Genomic DNA, 17,220 nt, shown 5'->3' with positions numbered 1-17,220 from the left:
TACAGAGGAATGGTTGAATTTGAGTCTGGATTTGATAATTTGCTAAACCTGAGATCCTAACCTCTATGAGCTTAAATGTTTTCATCTTTTAAATGGGAATAATAACACCAACACTTCAGGGCTGTTAAAAGATTAAATATAATAATGTTTATAAAATGCCTGATGTACAAAACACTTCTTAACTGCTGTGAATTCTTCTCTGAGAACAGTATATCTGCAGAAAGTTCTTCAGGACTGGTGTAATCCTGATGAAAGTGCCGTGTCCATAAAGGCAGGTGCTTAAGAACAGTGGCTCCTTCACACACTTCACCCCCTATTGCACTTGTGTTTGCCCACTGACCTCTCTTGAGGTTTCCCAGTTAAGGGAACTCTTGATACTTTTCTTCCCTTCCACCAGCTTCTTCCACAAACTCCCCATCTGTGCCCTCCTTTCCATTTCAGAATCACCTTTGGCTCTTATCTTAACCTTGTTTCTTCTGTACAGGAACTCAGTGGAGAGGACTGTGTGGGGAGTACTCAGGTTTATTTCTTAATCCTGGCCTGCATCCCCAGGGGCCAACCCTGGCAGACTTAGAAGGTGACCCCGGAGCTTCAGAGTGGACTCTACACCCACAATGAGACTCAACTTTGTTCTGAGGAGTTAGAAGTAAAGTCAGGGAAGGGAAGAGGGGTGGATTCCTCCTCCAGGGTCCTTGCTGTTGGTACCAGAAGGAGTCAGCCAACTTTATCCTATTAAGTCTTTCCTGGCAGTTATTCACGGGCCAGGCTTAGAGCTTTGGTCATCTTCACAAACAGAGTGGGGGCCTGGGTGACTGTGAAAGAAGACCCCCCTTTGGAAGGCTTAGCTGGAAACCATTTCTCTAAAGTAGACCTCACCATTTCCTCCTAAGGGCCTGAAGGGGTTATTATTTTTAAGGCTTTTAAAATAAATAGAGATGGAGTCTTGCTGTGCTGCCCAGGCTGGACTCAAACTCCTGGCCTCAAGCAGTCCCCTTGCCTCAGCCTCCCAAGTAGCAGAGTCAACAGCTGGCACCCTGATGATACAATTTTGAGTATATTGATGAAATTTTTCTGAGTATTTAAGTTGTACGTGTGGGTGGTGTTTTTCCCCCCCTCAAAAATGTGTCTTTTCTTTTTTCTTCTCTTTTTGGATTTTGGAAATATTTCTGAGTGTTTTGCCCCCTCTGAGTTACTGGGAAGTGCTTTACAGAGCTGCTGTCATTTTCTAAAGAAGAAATGGAAGCCTTTGTACATTTTCAGGAAACACTAGAAAATAACTAAAAGCATATGATTTGGAATGATTCAGACCCAGGCCCAAGGCCTGGAGGCTCATTTCCTAGGTAAGTTAAGCAAATCGGCCAATCTTTATACAGCTCAACATACTCACTTATAAAATAAAATTAAAATAGTGTCAACTTTTTTATTATCTTAAAATTGTCCTCTGAAGAACAGTTTTTAATTTTGATGAAGTCCAGTTTATCAATTTGTTTTTTAGTGAAACATGCCTTTGGTTTTGCAGCTAAGTAATATTTGCCTAACCTGAAGTCCCAAACATTTTCACCTCTGTTTTCTTGTAGAAGTGTTACGGCTTTAGATTTTACATTTAGGTCTATAATCTATTCCTGGGAGAAAATCTTTGCAAAGGATATATCTTATAAAAAAAATCTTATGAACTCTCAAAACTCAATAATAAGAAAACAAAGAGCCCAATTAAAGAATGGGGAAAAAATTTGGACAAGCTGTACCACAGAACATATATGGAAGGTAAATAAGCCTATGAAAATATAATCAACATCATTAGTCATTAGGAAAATGCAAATTAAAACCAACTGAGATGCTGCAAAACAACTATGAGAATGACTACAATTTTTTAAAACTTTACCACACCAAGTGTTAGTGAGCTTGTAGAGGAGCTAGAATTTTCCTATACTGCTGGTGGGAATGTAAAATGGCCTAACACTGTGGAAAACAGTTTGGTCATTTTTTAAAAAGTTAAACATAAACCTACTAAATAATCCAGCAATTCTACTCATAGGTGTTTATTCCAGGAGAAAAGAAAATGTATGTTGATAACAAAGAGGTGTATAGGAATGAATATTCAGAAAAGCTTTGTTTATAATAGCCCCAAACTGGAAAGAACTAATATGTTCATTAAGAAGTGAATGGATAGCAAAATTGTGGTCCATCCAAACCAAGAATACTACTCAGTAATAAGAAGGAATGAACTCTTGGTACACACAGCAACCTGGGTGGACCTCAAGGTCATTATGTGAGTGAAAAGGACAAGCTCAAAGCTACGTACTGTATGATTTCATTTACATACCACTATTGAACTGACAAGCAGAGCTTGGTAAGTGCTTGCATACTGGGACTTGACCTTTTGGAACGCTTGATCTTGGAGCTCATTGGCCAAACTGTGGAGTCCAAGCCACATGGGGAGGCTGCATAGAGAACACAGACCCTCCTGTCAGCAGCACCACCTGAGCTCCCAGCCAACAGCCTGCTTCACCTGCCATCTGGATACTCCAACCCAGGAGAGCCCCTGCATGGCTGCAGCACAATCCTCATCACATGCAGCAGATGAACCTCCCAGCTGATCCCAGCCAAGCCACAATTTCATGGAAATTAATAATGTAGTTGTTGCTTTAAGCCACTAAGTTTTGGGGTAGCTTGTTATAGAGCAACAGTTAAATAAGTTCCTAGCAATTCCAAACTTACATCTTGCTAGCTTACTGACTCTGGTATAACACAAGACCTGTTTATAAATGTCTTCTACAAATATCCTGGTGTTGCTCTTCACAGGATTGAGTTGGGCCAAGTGTCCAGCTGTGAAATAGTATGACCGTGACCAAGGAAGGTGCCAGTCAGCCAGACCTTGGTCATATGTCCAGCCATGGAGCTGGGATGGAGTCAGCTCTCAAACAATACCACCCAGTGAGTAGGGAAGAGCTTTCCCAGAAGAAAGTCAAAGTGCAGTTACCAGAAGAATGGCAAATGGGCATAGGGCAGAGAAGCCCAAAGCAGCAGCCCAAGAACATCCAGACCACAGGGAACTCTCAGCAGAGGGAAGAAATGAGTGGATCTGGGAATCTGAGGATGTCTACAGAAAGAAAGATTAATGCATTGTGTAGATTACAGAGGATAATTTTAGGTAGAGCCTTTCACCCACTGCCTGGCATATAGGAAGTGCTCAACTAGTCGTAGCTATAATTATTTTATTTTTATTATCATTACCAAAGAGTGGCCCTATAATATTAATAGATATTCCTACCTCTGCAGGCATCAGCCCAACACTGGCTATATTGACATAGAAGTATATTTGGTTCTCCGTCAAGGAACTGTCCCTAGTCTACATGGCCCCAATATTTAAAGGCAGAGAAGTGTTGTGCATGTCTATTTGAAAAGTTCTTGTCTTATTAACTCATAGCCCCAGGGGCTGATCTCTGATGTAGCTCCTTATTTAGGAAACAACTCAGCTTGGCCTAGTCCTGTCTGGTTTCAAGGTTTCCATAGAGACTAGGATGGAGACAGACTGAGCTTCTGAAGCCTCGACACCTTTCCTTTGCAGTCAAGGGACAGTCAGGGGCTCTTCTGTGAGATCACAGATAGGTGATGTGTGGTGTGTGTGGTGTGTGTGTGCAGGTGTGTATCCAGACATGTGCACAGTCAGTCCTGTCTTATGAGAAACAGTGTACCCCTGGGAATCATAGTGAAACACCACCGCCTGTCCCTGGGGTTAACACAGGACAAATCTCCAGGACAGCCTGAACCAGGCTGGCTGACCACAAATCCTCCTGTGAATGGGACCTCACTGCTGAAGGCTGGCTGGGGCCACTTGGTGGCTGGTATCTGCTAACTTTTAAGCTCAGAGGCTAGACTGCATCAGAACTTCAGTTATGTGAATGCAAATGGCTTGGGTGCAAGTGCTTGGCCTGTAGCAGAAGCAAAGTAGGAGATATGACCTGGGTCTCATGGAGCTTGGTCTTAGTGCTGTCAGGTGCAAGGCATTCCTCTTGATGTTGGAATCCCTCTGACTTGTTTGGGAGAGGAAGTTAAATTGAGGCGATATCTGTGTGTCTATAGTATGAATGTCTCCAGCATACATTCTCTATCTAGGAATCTATTTCTGTTGTTTCTCTGTAAACCTTTATACTGAGCACCTGTTCCTTGCTAGGCACTAGTCCACATGCTGCTGAACAAGATGCGGTCCTTTTCCGCAAGAAGCTCATAGTCTAGGTGGGGAGGCGGATAAGTAAACCAGGAATTGGAGCACGTGGCGCCTAATACTGCAAAGTGCTATAGAGCCACGAACAGAGCCACCTCCATGCCCAGATCTCAGGAAAGTCTTGGGCTTTTTGGAGAGACCTGCTTAGCTTCCTTTCTGCCAAGGCTGGCTCCTTCTAGCCACAAAGAGAATGGGACATCTGTCTTCGCATAGTGCCCACCTCCTGGTCAGTGTTGATAGCCATATGATCTGTCACCTGGCCAGGTACCTCTCCTTTCTATCCGTGGTTTGGTTACTTAAGCCAGTAATGCCTCCCTGCCACTCTTGTCCTAGCCTAGGTTGAATTTGTCTCCTGACACCCTCAACCCCTGCAGTTCAGCTCATCCAGGAGGTACCTGGTGATCTGCTTCTCAACAATACATCACTTGCCAATCAGTGAAATGGGAAGAGCTCTTTCAGGAGAGGAAAGAGAGTGTGCCAAGAGAAGGAGGAGCACGTGGAAATGGCCTGATCAGAACTAGACAGAAATCGGGCTGGCTAGGGGGACTCAGCAAGGCTGGGAAGATGGGTTAGGACTGGATTGTGGAGCTTTTTATAATCGGCCACACAAAAAGTATTCGCGTGGTGTCTGCCAAAATAGTAGTTGCAAAAGACTTTTGCATTATTTTAAAAGACTATACACATGTCCAGGTACTATTATTGCATTAGGCACTCAAAGCTCTTGTTGCAAGTGGGTGTGGAGTCGGGAGGTCAGGACTCAGACCTTAGACCTTTTCTCTCTAACTCTACTCGATCTCATGACATTGATAACTTCAAAATTTGTCCCTGTGCCCAGGCCACTCTTCTGACCTCAGACCTGCCCATCCATCTGCTTCCTGGACATGCCCACTTAACTGTCCTTTATGTATCTCAAACTCAACAAGCTGAGCCCAGACTTCTCCTCACCCAGTGTGTTCCTCCCGCAGTTTTCCCCTCATTATGTAGGTGGCAATTCCATCCTTCCTCTGTTTCAGCAAAAACCCTAAAGCTGTTCTACTTGACTTGGCTCTTTCTCTCATACCCCCAGCCAATTCCTTAGCTCCTCCCCTTGGTACTTCTTCCCAAATAGACCCAGAGTCCCATTGAGACATACCACCTTGCTTTGAGCCTCCATCAACTTTAGTCAAGACCTTGGCTTCCCCTGACCTCTCCCCATTTCCACTCTACTTTCATCTATTCCCAACCCAACAGCTAGAGGAATCCCATTAAATCTAAGTCATTCCATGTCACTCTTCTGCCCCAATCTCTCCAGTGATTCTCATCTCATGCAGAGGAAAACCTGAGTTCTTGCCATGGTCCACAGGGGCTTCATGGTCTGGCATCCTCTGACTTCCCCAGCTTCCTGCCCTCATTCCACACTCCCTCACTTCTCCACTCCAGCCTCAAGGATGCCAAGCGCACTCCAACCTCAGGGCCTTTGCAAGGGCTGTTTTCTCTTCCCAGACATTAGCATGGCTCGTTGCCTCACATGTTTTTGCTTAAATGAGATCTTTTCAAAGAGGTCTTTCTTAAGCACCTTTTGAAATATGTGCCCTCAGCAGTCTCAAATCCCTTCTCTGGTTGAGTTTTTTTCTAACATATTTCTTGCTTTAAACTTCCTATGTAATTTCTCCATTCATTTTGTCTTTCTCCTCCTTTTAGAAATTACGCTCTATAATCACAGGGATTTTTCTCAGGTTTGTTCACTGACAGATTCATTTGTGTCTAGAACATGTAACTGTATATCACAGGTGCTTGATAAATTTTTATGGACTAAATGAATTGTGCCCAGAAATATAGGCACAGTTGACAGATTAGCTCTTAGTTATGTCCCCAACTCAGTTTCAAAGCTCTTGAACCTTTTGCAGTAGCAGACAGTTCCTGAGGCTAGGGATAGGGTGGGAGCTGGAGACCAGGCAGATAACAGAGCACAGCATTACTGCTGCCGCTCACTCGGGTCACCTGCTGCTCCACGTGGCCCAGAGCTTCTGGGCTCTGTGCAGGGCAGGGGCCCAGACTGAGATGTTCCTGCTTAAAGACTGGACTCAATAAAGTCATGCTATGAGATCATGTATGAACTAGGAGAAAACCTGCCCAATAGGACTGAACGCCATGGAAACCCATCTACTTCATACTTGGCTCCAAGAGGGACTATCTTTTTTAAAGCCTCCCCTAAAATATTGTTACCAGAAGCTGACCCTTGGAGAAATTACGTCATTGGTGTAATTCAAGAGACCTAAGGGAGAACATTTCATTTATAGTGCACCCAGGTCCTCAGTGCCCCCTAAGAGCTTGGCAGGAACAAACACAAATCCTCCCAGGAGGGACACACTATGTGGTTACTCAGAACTCCCAGAAAAAGAGTGCCAGTAAGTATGAGTCCCCTGTTTACAATAATTACAAAATAGCAAGACAACAAGCCCTTTGAGCCAGAGTCAGACCAAACAACATAGAAACAGCTACGATGACACTTAATGAAATTATGAATTCCAGAATATACAGTAAGTATATACAGAAGGCACTGTTAACATGAGTAAGGTACAAGAGACTATAAAAAATGACCAGAAGCAAGAGTAAATTTTGAAAATTGAAAATATAATTATAGGAATTAAGATCATAATGGAGAAGTTTAAGACCAGAATTGACATAGCAGAAGAGATCACTGTGAAATGGAGGATAGATCTAAAGGATTTACCCAGAAACCATCAGAGAGACAAAAAGAGATAAAAAATATATAAAGGAGAAATTAAGATGTGTAGAAGGTAAAGTAAGGCTAGTCAACAGATAGGTTTTGAAGTTCAAAGGAGATCACGGCAAGATTGGGGAAAAAATGATACTCAGTGAGATTACTGCTGAACATTTTCTGCAAATAATGGGAGGAAAAAATCTGACTTCCTAAATCCTTTAAGCTGGTCTGCTAAAAAGAATCCACTTCTAGATGTGTGGCAGTTAAACCTCAACACCAAAGACAAATAGAATGGCTTAAAGCAGCCTGAAAGAAGAGACAAATTTCTAACAAAAGAAAAAAATGGTTATACTGGGAGCAGATTTCTCAATAGCAGCAAAAATATTATTCCACCATCTTTGGAAACCAGAAGATGGTGGAATAACATCTTTGGATAAATAAAAGAATGTTAACCTTGTACAGCCAGCGAAACTGCCTTTCAAGAGTAAGAGTGAATTACCTACATTTAGATAAAAACAGAACATTTATCACCCAGGGCTGGAACTAGGTGAGGCAAGTGAGGTGCCTGGAACATAAAATTTGAGGAGGACTCATTCTCAGTGATGTGAAGTTTAGGGTTAGTGCCTGAGAGTGAGGGTTAACACTGATATGGTTTGACTGTGTCCCCACCCAAATCCCATCTTGAATTGTAGCTCCCACAATTCCCATGTGTCATGGGAGGGACCTGCTCGGAGGTGTTTGAATCATGGGGACAGATCTTTCCCATGCTGCTCTTGTGTTCGTGAATAAGTCTCATGATCTGATGGTTTTATCAGGTGGAGTTTCCCTGCAGAAGCTTTCTCTTGCCTGCCGCCATGTGAGATGTGCCTTTGCTCTTTCTTCATCTTCCACCATGATTGTGAGGCCTCCCCAGCCATATGGAACTGTGAGTCAATTAAACCTCTTTCCTTTATAAATTACTCAGTCTTGGGTGTGCCTTTATCAGCAGCATGAGAACAGACTAATACAAACACATATACTATAATTTTACCTCCCAGGTGCCTCACACTAGTCCTGACCCTGTTACCACCAAAATATCCCCACTGAGGAACTTCTAGTGAATATATTTCAAGAAGAAGGAAACTAACCCCAGGAAGAAGGTATGAGGTATAAAAAGAAATGAGTTAATGAAATAAAAAATGTCTAGACAAGTGTAGATATTTTGAATGTATAAAAAGTAAGAAATGTTTAATATTTGGACTAAAAAGGGAAAGATGGAGCTGGACAGCCAGATGACAGTAGCACCTGAGCCAGGAGGGGATGACTGCTGTTAAAACAGTCAGCAATTCTCATATTGTACGAGAGGGTGATGATTGTCCTAAGACATGTGCTTGTTGGAATTTCTCTGGTAGCTGCTGAGTGCCGCTTCTTGTTGGACTTCCTCTGTGACCCTTGGCTTTCTCTGCCTTGCATTTTGGCCGCATGGGAACCTGGTCGCTCTCTCATCTGGGTTCACTGGGCTCCTCCACATAAAAGGTCACATGACCTGCATCTTCAAGCCCCCCTCAGTGTCTTTGTAAACAGCATGTACCCAGAAAACATGTGTTTAACACCTTAGACTCACAGTTTTGGTGGTTTCTGTTGTTGTTGTTGTTGTTTTTTGGCCCAAACTGAATGAAGTTGTTTATTCTGCTAGACTGAAAGCTTCATGAGGGTAAACTGAGACTCTTCGCTATTGAAATTCTATTGCGAGGCGCATCCCCCAGCCCACAGTAAGTACTCAAAAAATCTTTCTTGAATGGCTTTATAAACGTTTTTGATGGAGAAATGTAACATATGGGTATTACCCTTTGGTTTTTCATTTCTCTAGTCTACAGATATTTGAGCACTGATCACGATGGTTAATTTTAGGTGTCAACTTGTTTGGATTAAGGCATACCTAGAGAACTGGTAAAGCATTAATTTTAGGTGGATCTGTGAGAGTGTTTCCAGAGGAGATTGGTGTGTGAGTCAGTGGACTGAGTGGGGAAGATCAACCGTCAATGTGGGTAGGCACCGTCCAGTCATCTGGAGGCCTAGAAAGAAAAAAAGGCAGAGGAATGGTGGATTCTTTCTCTCCCTCTCTCCTGGGGCTGGGAAACCCTTCTTCTCCTGCCCTTGGACATCAGAACTCTGGGCTCCTCGGCCTTTGGGCTCCAGGACTTACACCAGCCCTCCCTGGGTTCTCAGGCTTTTGTCCATGAACTGAGAGTGACTCCATCAGCTTTCCCAGTTCTGAGGCCTTGGGACTTGGACTGAGCCACACTAGTGGCATCCCTGGGTCTCCAGCTTGCAGATGGTCTGTTGTGGGACCTCTCCATAATCGCCTGAGCCAATTCTCCTGATAAATCTCCTCTCGTATATCTATATTTTCTATTGATTCTATCTTTCTGGAGAAGTCAAATACACGTATTACCTTCAAGCACTGTTCTAAGTACTTACAGAGATAGGCAATGATGAGAAAATATAGACATGATTCCTGTCTTTACAACCCTTGCCATCTAGGCTCATGATTTTTAAACATTTCAGCTGGTACGCACTTACCACACAATGATAAAGGTTTGATGTATCTTTAGTACATGATGTACTCTGATATTTTCTATTTTATTCATTTTTTTCCTAAAGCAAAAGGGCCATCACAACCTGCTAGTTGATTCTATGACCCATGAATGCTCAGATTATTCTTGCAGTTTGAAAACCATTGATCCAGTGCAGAGGTTTGGAATCTCTTCTCTGTCATGGATTCCTCAAAAACATATTTTACAATGCACAAAACAACGTATATAGGATTAGAAAGGAAACCCATTACCTTAAAGTGCAATTATAAGAATATTTTAATAAACAAATGTGTAATACAGTAATATGTGTGCTTCATTATTAATGCCTTCAATACAAGATCTGACAGCCAACTCATATTGCTGTAATTTTGAAGTAGTGATGAGCAGAAATGCTATTTTTAGAATTCTGCAACTGTAATGTGATATGAAAATATCTATGATTATTATTAGTGACAAAGTCACAGGCGCTGCTAATACTACTTTTGAGTGTCACTTACATTCATGATTGAAGGAATGCTACATTTCAGTTTAGTGAAAACAAAGAAATGTTTTTTCGCCATCTAAATTCATAAATCCCAAAATGTCTGTGGATCCCCAGATAGGAATCCCTGGTCTAGTGGATCCACATTTTATCTCAGTAATCCTAAACCTTTTTTTTTTTTTTTTAAGACAGGGTCTCAGTTTGTCACCTAGGTTGGAGTGCAGTGGTGCAAACATGGCTCACTGCAACCTCGACCTCCCAGGCTCAAGGTATCCTCCTGCCTCAGCCTCTTGAGTAGCAGACCATAGGTGCACGCCACCACGCCTAGCTAATTTTTGTATTTTTTGTAGAGATGGGGTATCACCATGTTGCCCAGGTTGGTCTCCAACTCCTGGGCTCAAGCAATCTGCCTGCCTCAGCCTCCCAAAGTGTTGGGATTATAGACGTGAGCCATTGTGTCCAGCCCTAATCTCAAAATTTTTATTGCAACAGGATCAGAGGTGCTACTCTTTTCTTGTAACACTGAAATGAGAGTACCAAACAGGAAAAAGTAGGTAAATAATGTTTGCTTAACAACTGTCGGAATCAGCCAGGGGGGCCCTTAACTGCCCAAGGTTGATCATTTTCCCATAAGCCACTGGGTCTTTCTGGTAGGTCAGATTGAGAAATGCAGATCCACATCCCAGGTAGACTTGTAACCACACCCCTTGTGGGTGCTGCTCACTGGGAAACTACTGATTTTAAAAGCCAGGAAAAGAAGCACGGCTGCACAGAGGTAAAGGCAGCAAGCCCACTGGTGAGGTGTGGGCAAACAGGAATCCCAAGGAGCCCCCTGCAGCCCCTCCACCTGCTCCGTCCTGATCTGAAGCCAGTGATCAGCACAAGGGGGAGCCGGTCCCACTGTCTGGTTCACTCCTGAGTGGCCAGGTTCAGTTGGAAGGAAGAGCATCTTATAGAGGCGGCTGTGTGGGCGTCTCAGTGGCGTCTCACTTCCATTGTGATAATACATGTGTGGCCCTCAAGGGACATCCCTTCGAGCTGCTAATAGGTTGACATTGAAAAAAGGTGGGGAAATACCAACAAGTACTCTGAACCAATTTAGTGTTGTTCAATCCACCACAAGAGCCGAGCGTGGGAGGGAGCGTTTTATCAGCTCCCCGATGTTTGTCACTGAGAAGGTGCCTACTTGCTAACACGTCATGGAGAAAGTTACTTTGAGACTATAACTGTTGGGTAAATAAGAGGTTTCCTTCTGCCTTATAGGCCACGGGAGGTGAATTCTCTGAAAGAGCTGAACATTGACTTAGAAAGCACAGTTATTGCAGCCACCTCTGCTATCCCATGACTTATTGAGGGGCCAGAGGAGGAACCCCACCCCAGGTTCTTCTTGTTCCACTTTCCAGTATGTTGTTAAACAGAAATGAGACTGTCAGTGATAAAGCTTAGGCAGGAAATTAGCAGTTTGCATGATTTGGAATGTACGATGTTTAGTTTTATGCATTAACTTGGCTAGGCGATAGTAGCCAGTTGTTTAATCAAACAAGAATCTAGGTGTCACTGTGAAGATGTTTTGTAGATGCGGTTAGCATATACTCTCAGTTGACTTTAAATCAGAAAGACTGTTATCCTCAATAATGGGGCAAAGTCTCCTCCAATCCATTGAAACTGAGGTTTCCCAGAGAAGAAGAAATTCTATTTCAAGACAACTGCATTAACTCCTGCCTGGGTTTCCAGCCTAAGTTTCACACTTGCCGCCCCCACAATCACATGAGCCAATTCCTTAAAATACATTTCTTAATATATATTGGTTCTATTTCTCTGGAAAACCCTGACTGATACAGGATGCATTACTTTTTCCCCCTGTTTTAAATAGTTTTAAGGCAAGAATCTGAAAGCAAAGTGACTTAAACACAACACACACAGAGGCACACAGACACACACATACAATCTATGAGGCTGGAAGAAGAGGCCTCCTGGCCAGTGAGGGGCTGGAAAAATAGAAACATTTGTCTTTCTTTTTGTTTTTCACTTTGTTTAGTGTGCAGAGAGGAGCAGCCAGTTTTTATCAATCCAATGGGAGATGAGGAAGGACCTCACGTTTCTGTCTTCTGTGCTGACTTTCACCGCCACCCTGCTGCCCAAACCACACCTGACACAGTCCCATAGTCCCCACTGTCTTCACTCCGCTGTGCAACATCATCGAGGTGACCTCACCTTACTGATGCTTTCTGCCACATTTTCAGTCTTGGAGCTTCTCCAACCTGGATTCCTGTGGCCCTGCTCCTTTAGTTCTCACTGCGCATCTCTCTGTATCTTCTCAGTGTCCCTGTTCTCTCTTCACCTGCCCCATCGGAGGTTCTCTGAGTCTCTCTCACTGAACACACAGTTCCTGGGTAATTTCTTCACTTGGATGGCTTCAACGACCTCCTAAATCTAGATGATTCCCAAATCTTCCTCCCCATCCTACAACTGTCCCTCCTTTAAAGCCATCAACGAACTATCGCCTGGACTTACCCACCTCAGACTCAACGTATCCCCAAATGGACCCATCATTCCCATCCCCTAGTTCTTGATCTCAGTGGGTAGAATTTCCATCCACTAGCCACTCAAGCTAGCCTCTCCCCGAATAAGAACTCAGTCATTTCGTATGCCTGATCTCAACAGGAATATAAACTCTTTTACTTTACTCAGGTGAATGGAATTGGATTATTCAGCAGCACAATCATTATTCCAAGTACATGGTTTCTGTAATGGGATAATTGGCTGCCCCTGGTCCTAGACAACACCTGAAGTAAGTAACAAGTGCACCTGTGTTTTTAATCAAAGAAAAAAATAATAACCAATAGTCAAGAGGCACAGTGAATGTGTTAGTGGTACTTCTGATAAGTCCATGGCACTAAGCAGTTGGACTGTGACTTAATCTATTTGCATTGTTATGATGAAATATCTAAAACTGGATGACTTAAAAACAACAGAAATATATTTCTCACAGTCCTGGAGTCTAAGATCAAAGGAAGTCCAAGATCAAGGAACTGGCAGACTTGGTGTCTGGTGAGGTCCTAATGCCCAGTTTATAAATGACCATTTTGGTGTGTCTTCACATGGCAGAAGGGGACAAGGGAGCTCTCTGGTGTCTCCTTTTTAAGGGCTCTAATCCCATTCATGAATATTCCACCCTCAGGATCTAAGCATCTCCCGAAGGCCCTGCCTCCTAATACCATCCCCTTGGAGGTGAGGATTTCAACTTGGGAATTTTGGGGTAACATGAACATTCAGGCTATAGCAGAACACACCCTTGTGAGTGAGTGAGAGGGACAAGATGCGGTTAAAGAGGCTGGCAGAGAGCGAACCACAAAGAGGACTCGAGACCTTGGTAAGGATATAATCTTTGTCCTAAGTACAATGGGAAACCATTGGAAGGTTCTGAGCTCCATTTGGAGCAAGATTAGATGGGGCCAGAGTAGAGCTCATATTCCTTATTCTGGTTCTGTTGGTCTGGGGTGGCCCTGGCGTCAGTGGGATTGACAGGTTCCCCACATGATTCCAGCTGCTGCCCGGGGAGGACTTTCTGCACTGTACAAAATCCTCCAGAACCTGAGACTCTGCTGTGACCCCATGAGAAAGGTTCATCTGGTGTCTACCTCAATAGCCCCAGCAGCCATGGAACATGCGTTCCTCGCTGGGACAGCCTGGCTCTTCTTTAGGCAGCTCTAATGGTCAGAAAAGTCTTGTCTATTTCAAGTACAAATCTTCTCATTGGTTCTGTCCTCTGCCTTGGGTAAGCATTCCGGTTCCTTTAACAGCCCACACATAAGCTGGATTCAGGGACCTTCATTTCCTTCCTTCCTTAGCTGTCCTAAGGCACTATTTGGGTTGGAGTTAGGACTCGCCTTTAACAGTTGATAGAACCTGTTTTCATGCATAACTACCCAGAATTCATGGCAGCCTAATCAGCTAAGCTGGGCAGGCAGGCCTGGGATGACGTCTCTATATCCCTGATGGCCCCAGGAAGACATAGGGCCAGAGACATTGGGGCCATGACCAAGATCACAGAGTTGGCAAGCAGAGTCTCAAACCCATGGGGTTCCTCTCACTGACCACACCACCTCATGCTGCCCTGGAAGGGCTAGAAGTTCTGAAAACTCTGAATATGGCCCCTACCCCAGAGAAACTAGAGGCTAAGTGGTGAACTAGCATGAATGCTGTCTGTTGTGTGCCAGCACCTTCCAGAATAGCTCACTTAATCTAAGGGTTCAGCTACTGTTGTCAACAGTTTGCTAATGGAGGTTAAGGTGAAAAAGATGGCAAGCAATGGACTCCATTCTAGGTCATTCTGCTTCCAAAGCCCATGGCTTTCTACTCACCCATGCTGAAGTTGCTTCTAAGCATGAGCCCATGTTAAAAACAAAACAAAACTAGCACCTGCTATGTGACAGTACAGGGTTAGGAGCCCCATGTGTCCTGGGTAGGTTTGCAGATGGTTGGATCAAAGTGCAGCAGCTGGCGGGAGATGCAGGGAGGCAAAGCGGAGGAAAACTGTCTCTTGGCTGATGTCCGATGACCTGCAGCCCAAGAAGCAGTTTCTAGAAATCTTCCCCCACCAAGAGGAAAGAGAGGAGGTGCAGCTGAGTGACATCTGGGGTTGGGGAGAAACAGTGGAGCCAATTACCCAGGTAAAGTCACCAAGCAATAACTAGCTAGAGGCTTGTCCAGAAATTCTCATGGCTTGCTTTGATGATCATTTGTCTGAGTTGCGTTTCATTTCGATTTTTCCTTCAATTTAGATCCCATCTGCTGCTCTGTGTGCCTGAGCCCACCCCTAGAGACACAGGCATGCAATTATCCAGCTCCTACGCATTTTCTTTTTCTCTTCTCTTTCTCTTTAGGTTTAATTTCTCTGAAAGGCTCTGCCTTGAGCTTGCTTTAAAACCTGCAATTATAAGGAGACACCTAATGAGACCAGGAGGAAACCTCCGCACTGCACAGCTATTTTTAAAAAATGGGATTAATAGGGGAAAATGTCAAACAGGGAGATCTCCATGTTTCTGCAATGCATGACAGGGTACCCAGCATTCCAAATAAGCATGCTGTCCTTAGTACACATCTGGTGGGCTGCATTCCTGGGGTCCCTGGGCTGTCTGACCTTGCCTGAGATGTGTGACTGCATCTCATCTGGCTGGGGGTCCTCTGGCTGGTGCTCCCAAGCCTGGAATGCCTCCTGGTCATGGTCAACAGAGAAGTGCTCCAGGAAAGGTCACGAAATTTGGAGGCAGAGTTCTGACCCCAACCCCTACACGGCAGCATTTCCAAGAGAGGTTTGTTTTCCTCCCCAAGCACATTATGGGTAATGACTTGGATTGTGGAAATTGCAAACAGCATGTGTCATAATGAATATTTTGACTTGGAACACAGCATTCTCTGTGAATCCTAATGTCTGCAGAAACTCAAGGGGTGACAGAAAAATCTATCATGAAAGTACCATTCACACAGTGTAGCTATTAATGGGAATTTAATTAAAGAAACATTTATTTAGTGCCTGCTGTGTACCTAGCACCATGCTGAGCACTTAGGATATGAGGAGGAGGATGGGGGTAGGAGAAGAGACAGAATCAATATGTAAGTTTGAGTAAACACAGGTGCTTCTGCACAGAACAGTGCAGAAGTAGAACAATGACCGATGTGGTAGAAGCCGATTGGGACTCAGGACCTAGTGTTTCCAAGATGAAGCAGCAAACACCCCAATCCAGTGGCTCATTTCTAATCAGTCTGCCTCCATTAATTACGATCCCCAGGGCTCACTATCTTCTTGGCTGAAGCAAACCCCCAAGAGTGTAACTGCTCTAACTGAATAACTGTACTCCCCTACTTCTGGGAGGACAAAACCAAGAAGGTGAGGGCATGTGGGGAGGAGGATGGGGTGGGAGAGAATAAATACATAAGTAAACACAGTGGCCTCTGCACAGAACTGAGGATAAAAGTGTTTGCATTTTATAGGACTTCTGTATGTGTGTTGCGTTTGACCCTCACAAACAACCAAAGTAGCTATTACTGTTTCCTTTATATAGTTGAGAAAACTGACATTCAGAGAGGAGAAGTAAATTGTCAGGGTTCACACAGCCAGCAAACCTCCAAACCAGGGCGGAACGAAGTTTTCTGTCTGCAGCCCTGCAGGCTGCATGCTCCAGCACAGAGTTCCAAACTTCGTGGTTCCCACAATGTCCTTCCCCATCTCGCCTGCCCAGGGCTTCTGCTCTTTCCTGGGGAGAGCTCACTGCAAAGTCAGTGTCATCTCACATGTTGAGGAAGTGAGTGCCCCTCTCTTCTACCCATCAGACATGAGAGCACTTGTTTGTTGTCCGATAACTGATTTCACTCCCATCCCTTCATGTCAGTAACTTAGACACGACACAAACAAACTGCCCTCCAGCTGCTAAAAGCACTGAGTGCAAGAAGGCCGGGTGAACTGGGGGAAATGACGTCCTGCTCACATACCTCCTTAAATTTCTATGCTAGCTACTCGAGTTTTATGGAGTTAATTTAAGACATACACCCTGCATTCATTCAAAAGGCTTGACATAGTGAGTCTGGATGCACGACAAATTGATATTCAAGGATGAAACAGAATAAATATCACCTAAAAGCAAGGGGCCCATGAGCTGATTTCTATCATCTAATGCTAAGCTTTTTGAAAGCCAAGGAAAGTTTTTGAAATGTCATCTTCTAATGAAAGAAGAAATGCAAACTCATGTCTTGGAATAGGGACTAAACTCAAGCCTGGACTTATCACAAGGGTCTTTGGATTAAAACTGATCTATAACCCAAGGGGCCACAGCTTGGATACAGACACCCCTTGTATCCCATCCCCCACAGGGTGCCCCGCTTCTCCACAGACAGCCACATGGCAGGAAGGAGTTTCTCACCTAAGACTTCGGTGACACCAACTCCACAAGAGAAAGCGCAGCCCAGAGCAAAACAGGAAGCTGGGTCCAAGTGTGTGGTCCAAGGACGAGACAGAAGCAGATTGCAGCCTAGAAGCGGAGAGGCAGAGGGCTGGGAGCGGGAGCTGTCGATGAGGAGGGCACACTGGGCAAGGTGGAAGGGCCGAGCTGTGGGACGCATCAGATTCCATTGACCACTGTGGTGACGTGACGGGCAGGGAGCTAAACTGAAACTCAGAGGTGCATTTCTACTAAGACCGGGGTGCAGAATCCCCTGGTGATTGAGTCAGAGTGAA

The sequence above is a fragment of the Pongo pygmaeus genome, chromosome 8, assembly GCF_028885625.2.
Source record: "Pongo pygmaeus isolate AG05252 chromosome 8, NHGRI_mPonPyg2-v2.0_pri, whole genome shotgun sequence".
Classification (NCBI taxonomy): domain Eukaryota; kingdom Metazoa; phylum Chordata; class Mammalia; order Primates; family Hominidae; genus Pongo; species Pongo pygmaeus.
The sequence above is the reverse complement of the archived record's forward strand: the minus strand, read 5'-3'. Positions refer to the sequence as shown.